Below are 7,052 nucleotides of genomic sequence, written 5' to 3'. Positions count from 1 at the left end.
AAGAAGAGGGAGAGAAGTTAAAGGAAAAGTTGTTAAACATGAGGAAACTGCTAGGTTTGAAAGTGCCCCGTCTCTTCAAATAGCAGACAAGGCTAAAATTAAGAAATGGATCTAGGAAAAGATCAAGTCCAAAGAACAGTTAGGAAAGCCAGGCATGGAGGGGAGTGACATCATCAAGATGGCAACACAATGGCTCCCAAATGCAGCCCTCCTCCTGAGAACAACTAGCGACTGTCCACAGGCAAGACACCACTTGAAAATCCAGGACGTGGGGGTAGGGTTGAAGCATCCCCCTTCCCCATGGAACACAGAGACTGAAAAGGGATTGCATTAGAAGGGTAAGAAGAGCAGTTACACTCTGGTGGCGTCACCCATCCACAGGCCAGCACTGGGATGCGCTGAGAGGCAGCCCTCTTCTTCCCCTCCCCTCAAGCTGATGGCTTCTCTGGTGGGAAAAATAAAAGAGCCCAAGATGAACATCTAGCTTTCCCGGCATTGTGGGATGTTTCCTGCAGGGTACACCTGGGTCTTGCCTCACAAGGATCACAGGGGAAATCTGTGAGGTTTGATCCCTGGGGATCGGACTGAGATGGAGGGGTTGGGGTAGAGTTTACAGCAACTCGTGCTCAAACCTTGGCTGACAGCATTCTTCTTGCAGGAGCAAGCAAGTAGGCATGGCAGCCAGTGGCTCTGCCCATCTGCAGAGCTGAGCTGGTGGCCCTGTCTGGCCAGGGAGCAGCTCAGCTAGATTATGTCCACAGTAAATGAGCCATACACACCTGGGAGCCTGTTCAGTCCTTCTGCCTCGGCAGGGAAGTGAGCTCAAAACCCTGCCTAATATTGAATACAGTCCCTCTGTCCTGCCAGAGCAGGAAGCCTAACCAGAGTAACCTGGGACACTGCATAGATGATCCTACAGTCCCCATATATATAATAGTAACAGCTGCACAGAGAGCCCAGCCAGTGGCTCTTCTGATCTCCAGAGCCAAGCCAGGGGTCTGCTGGGTCAGCAAACTTGGTGGCAAGTTCTGCCTGATTCAGGTACCCATCCAACCAGCCAAACCAGCCAAACCAGCCTCAGACCCTTTTCTGTCACTACACCCAGGCAGGGAAGCAAATTCAAAGCCTGCATATTGCAGAATAGAGCTCACAGTCCTACCTAAGCAGGAATCCTAATCAGAGGACCCGAGGAGCTGTGCAGCCCAGCCTACATGCTCTAACCCAGGATCCAAGCTCAGCAGGTTGATGAGAAGGATATGTGGTTGGAGAGAGCCAGAACGTTTTAAAATGTTTTAGCCCACTAATTTTATAACACCAGGTTTTTGTGGTTTTTTTTTGTTTTAATTCTTCCTGCTCTTCTTCTTTTCTGTGGTTTAAGAGATGTGGTTTGCCATTATCCCAGAAAAATGGAATTAAGAGGTAATTTATCAGAGTTACTGTGTTCAAGTCTTTTTACCTACTGGGGTCATCTTTCTCTAAATCTCTAGGTCCTAAAGTCCCAAGGAACAGAGCTGACTCTGTGTTTGGCTTGCGATCAGCCTGTGCTCTGACACCCAGAACACTTTCAGAAACCCTCCTGATGCCAGTCTCCACTTAGATTAGGGCCCCCGAAGATTTTTTGACCTGGTCCGAATGTTTGGCTTCGATCTGGCCCCTGACCCCTTCACTATACTTTCTTCTAGAGATGCTCTGACACTTCCCTTGAGGATCCCAGCCACTGTGACCCCAGTACCCACTGATGACTGCTGACAACTCCTTTCGGGTTGACAAGAAGTCCTGGCCCCGGCCCTGCTCTGCTTCTGGCTGCAGTTTGGCTTCTGGTTCCAGACCGACTCTCAGTTCCAGGCCAGGGGTCCTGGGTAATGATCAGACTCCGCTCAGGAACAGCCTTCGAGGGACTGAGGGTTATTTCTGGGAAGGTAAGGATGTCCTCAAACCTGACCGCAGGTGAGACGCAGCTACTGGACAGAGCGCCTGTCTCCACCCCATCCCACAATTTTCTGGAGAAATTCTAAGAGAGTCAGTTTGAGCTCCTGCAGCTCGCGCCCAGATCCTGGGATCTTCCTACTGTGGGGAGCAACCAGTTTGAGCAAAACTGGTTTGTGGTGTGTCTGTCCTCTCAGAAGCTAAGTTAATACAAGAAACACTTCTTAAAGGTGCATAAAATGTGTACAGGTTCTACAGGACTCACAGTTTATAAGGGGAATTTGGCTTGTTCACAGACACAAATACACACACCCACCCACATACAAATAAATTCCAACTGGCAGTTTTTACCTTTCGGGGGATTATCCAGCAGCATAATTCATAGGTAAGGCTTTTGTGAACCTGTACACGTAATTTAGTTATTTTTCATTCCCTAATCACAAAAGTAATTGGTACATACATTCTCCTTGCAAAAAGTTAGAATTACATAAAATGAAAAATGGGTGTTCATCCTAACAAACCATTTTTTATGCATTTGCACATTTCAAAATACCTGTAAGTATATGTTTTTCATAAATGTTATATACTATTTGTGTATGCAAATTTCATTTTTCATAATACATCAAAGGATCTTAACATGTCTGTGCATATGGATATTTTATTCTTTAGAACTATTCTCTAATCTTCCAGTCTAGGAGTGAAATAAAAATTAGTCATAACCCTATTGATTTGTGGGTAGGTTGTTTAGAGTCTTTTCTGTTATAAGCAGGGACTGTTATAAAGAGCATTGTTATAAATAACGCTAAGTGAATAAATGTCTTTTATTCAGAACACAAGATCCATATCTGTGAGATAATTTTCTAGAAGTAGATTTACTGGGCCAGAGGATATCCCCTTTCAAATTTCTAGAGCTATTGATAAACCAATATGCTTAGAGTTTATCAATTTACACCCTCAAAGGCAGTGTATGAGGTTTTGTTTTGACATAGCCTATACCAGAATGTCAGTAAATCATTTGATTTGTGTCACTGGTATTTATTTTGATTTTATTTTTATATTATTGCTTAGAATCATCATATTTCCTCTTTGGGTGAGCTCTCAAACGTTTTTCTGGTTTACCTTTTGGACTGTTGGGATTTTCTCCTTGATTTATGAGAACCTCTCATATATTAAAGAAAGGATCACTTTTACCTGGATTTTGAGTCAAAACTTCTTCCCTCCACCCACCCACCCCTGCCACCTCTGTTGGTGACCATGGCTCATGTTTGTAGGTGAATTAACTAACACTTTGCTTTTATGAGTTCTAGATTTTGTGTCATAATAGACAGACTTTGTGATTGTAATTAGCTACTACATAAAAAATTTAAACAACCATCTGGAATTTATTTTAGTGTAGTGTAAGAGGTTAAGAATCAATGACGTTGAGTGCTTGCTGTTAAGCAAAAATTGTGCCGTCTTTCCATAATATGGAATGGCAATTGAACATGGGTGCCCACTCAAGGACTACATATTCTAGTCCCTTTGGCCTACATGTGTAGCCATGTGGCCTGTAATCAAGTACAGAATTTAAGCAGAAGTGATGTGTATCACCTATAGGCCAAGACCTTTAAGAAGTTCTCTGTTATGCCATCTAGACTGAGGCAACAGAGGAACCCATTTAAATTGTGGCACTGTAAGTTGGCAGGAATTTGGGTCCCTGAACTACCACGGTCAAGATAGCAAGATAGCTACTCACTAACTAGGAAAATCTACTGTGATTATTACATGAGTGAGAAACATTCTTTTGGGATAAGCCACTAAAATGTTGGGCCATATTATTAAAGTGGCTAGTACAGCTTTACCAATAAAGTATCCCGTGAAGAGATAGCTGTCCCTAACCACTCGTGTCTGAGCACACTTCATTTTATTCAGTGAGTACTCTGCCAACTGTCAGTGGAAGGGAAGTGTTAGTTGCATAACAACTAACGAGGTGATTTATCATGGGTGACTTTCAGAGTTAACCACATGTTAAAGTGAGAATTCTATTCAGTGCACGTGTGTCATCCACATCACTAGACCAGGAAGAATCTGAAAGTAAAAAGCAGAAGTATATCAAACCAATCCAGGCTTATTTTAATTCTTCTATTAATAATAATAATACTTCATTTAAAATAAGACATTAAAATTTAATTTAAATTAGGTGGTATACCAGGACAGTAGTGGAAAACCAGTTTTGGCTGCTGGAGATAGAATTAACAATCACATAGAAAACTTAATAATAACCTATGCTAAGCAAAATAGGCTTCTTTTGTAAATATGAATAGATAATCAAAGATTACATCTGAGGAATACATGCAGAAGGAACAAGATGAACTAATAAAATACCTGAAATAAGTGAACAATAAATATTTGCTGATAAAGCGGACATTGAATTTAAAAATATTCAAGCATGACAATATGTACATTGTTTTCTTAACTGTCCAACATCAGCCAGATTTGACAAATGCTTGACTCTTTGAAAAACTACTTTGAAAATCAATCTAGTGCGCTACAATGGTATTGGACTAGTTTGTGAATGAGTCCTCTATTTGTTCTTGTTGCAATTTGTTCAAAATCAGTTGTGGTCTTTAATCAAGTGTTCAATGAAGGGAAGACCAAAGAAACATAAAGCTTTGAAGTGTTTAGCAAATTGGAATTATTCAAAACAAAGTGTGTGAGTAAGAAGCCATTGAATTCATCACTACAAAAGCCAGGAAGGAAATGAACAAATCAAACAAGGAGAGCTCAAACAATGTATCTAATTTAATTTTGCAATTTTATAATTGTGTTTTGTAATTTCTTAACTTGGGAGAAGAATTTTTTGATGAGCTTCCATTTGGGGGATAAAGTTACATTCTGTAATGAAAGACCTATTATTTTGCAACACCTCCAATTGTTGGCCAAATATTGAAGATAATCAGAGATATTGAGAATTTATTTGATGAATTTTGTGCTATAAAATATTTTCTAAGAATGATAATATCAATAAAATAAAAAGAGACAGTAGATGAACATATATTGACTGAATTATTTAAATATTTCCATACATAAAAGCATTATTAATAACCTTCACAGAGTAGACTATTCCTGAGGAATATTCCTGAGAATATTCCTGAGGAATCTCACCATATGTAGAAAGACTGTTTTTTCAATAAAATATGGGTTAAAGAGAAGAGTCTATTGAAGGTGTCAACAAATTCAAATTTATTAATGACTAAATGCAAACTTGAAGAATATTACAATATTATGCACCAACTAAAAATAACAAACATATTTGTAATTAGAGTCCCAGAAAGAGAGGATAGAGACAATGTTGCAGAAAAATATTTCAAGAAATAAAGGCTAAAATATTTCTAAATATGACAGAAAATATCAAGCTACAGGTCCTAAAAGCTCAAGACACCCAAAGAAAGTTGAATAGAAAATAACACCACACCACCACATCATAGTCAAATTGCTAAAAACAAGTAAGAAAGAAAAATATTAAAAGCAGCTATTGAAAAAAAAACGCATATTCCATAGAGAAGAATAGTATAACAGTGGAAACTGGATTCTAATCAAGTAGACAATGCGATGACATTTTTTAAGTGCTGAAAAAACCCTCTCAACCCAAAGTTCTAAATCTAGTTAAAGTATTCTTTTAAAAAAAAATGAAGAGAAAGCAAAGGCATGATCATTTGGTCCATGATCAAAGAAGAAATCACAAGAGAAATGGGAACTTATTTTTAAAGGAGTGTTAAGGAACACCCATTGTATAAAAATTTGTGGATACAGTTAAAACAGTAGTAAGAAGGTTATATATAGCATTAAATGCTTTCTTTGAAGAATAAAGGTTTAAAATCAAGCTACTACCTTAAAGAGCTGGAAAATGAGGAGAAAATTAAACTCAAAGTAGAAAACAAGAAGGAACAAAGATAGAAGGCAGTGAAGCAGCAAATAGAGAAATAAAAGGAGAAATCAATAAAGTCAACAGTTGTTTCTTAGCAAGATTTAATAAAATTGATAATTCCTTGATCAAGAAATAAAAGGGATATAATACAAATTACCAATATCAATAATTGCACAGGGGACATCGCTAGAGACATTAAAATGATAATAAGAAAATTATCCATTGTCCATTTAGCTAAAAGGGATAATTAAAACATACCAAACGAAACATCTGAATGTCCTTATATTTGTTAAAGAAAGTGAATTTTAAATTAAAAAAAAAAAACTTTCCAGAAAAGCTCTATGCCCAGTTGACTTCACTGGTGAATTCTACTAAACATTTAAGTAAGAAATTGTATCACCCATACATCATATATTTCAAAAAATAGAAGAGGAATATTTACCAGCTCATTTCCTGAGGGAAGCATAACCCTGCTATCAAAACCTGAAGAAGACATTATGAGAAAAGGGAAAGGCAGACCAATATCCCTCATGATCACAGGAACAAATATCATTGAAAAATGACAAAACAAAGACAGTAATATATGGTAACACTAATATGCCATGACCTAATGTGAGTCATCTTAGGAATGCAAGGTTGATAAATACACTAAAAAGTCATTCAACATAAATTGTCATATTCATAGATTAAAATAGAAAAATGATCATCTAAATAGATGGACAAAAATTAGTTGACAGAATTCAATATGCATCCATGGTAAAACATCACAGCACTCTGGAAGGAAAGGGGAACTTCCCCAATCTGATAGAAACAGCTATGACATACCTCCAGGTAGCTATCATATTTAGTGATGAAATATTGAACATTTCAGAGTTGGGAACATGGCAATGAGATATGCCTTTAGTGTGTTTTCCCACATTTTACTGGATGTTTTAAGCCAGTGCAATTAGTCAAGTAAGAGAGAAAGACTATATGGGAAGAAATAAAATGGCCTTTATATGTCCTTTACATAATTGCACAGATAAAAACTGCTAAAGAAACTACAAGGATCAACAAGAACTAATAAATGAGCCTAACAATGTTACACAATATAACTTAGGTATACCTGAGTCGGCTGTACTTTTATATAGTAGTAAAAAGAAAATGGAAAAAGAATTTAAATTTATTTACAAGCCATAAAGATGAAAATACTTGGAAGTAAATCTACCTAAATCTATAA

The sequence above is a fragment of the Mustela putorius genome, unplaced genomic scaffold, assembly GCF_011764305.1.
Source record: "Mustela putorius furo isolate JIRA1106 unplaced genomic scaffold, ASM1176430v1.1 tig00001130_pilon_pilon_pilon, whole genome shotgun sequence".
Taxonomy (NCBI): domain Eukaryota; kingdom Metazoa; phylum Chordata; class Mammalia; order Carnivora; family Mustelidae; genus Mustela; species Mustela putorius.
This window is presented reverse-complemented; position numbering follows the sequence as displayed.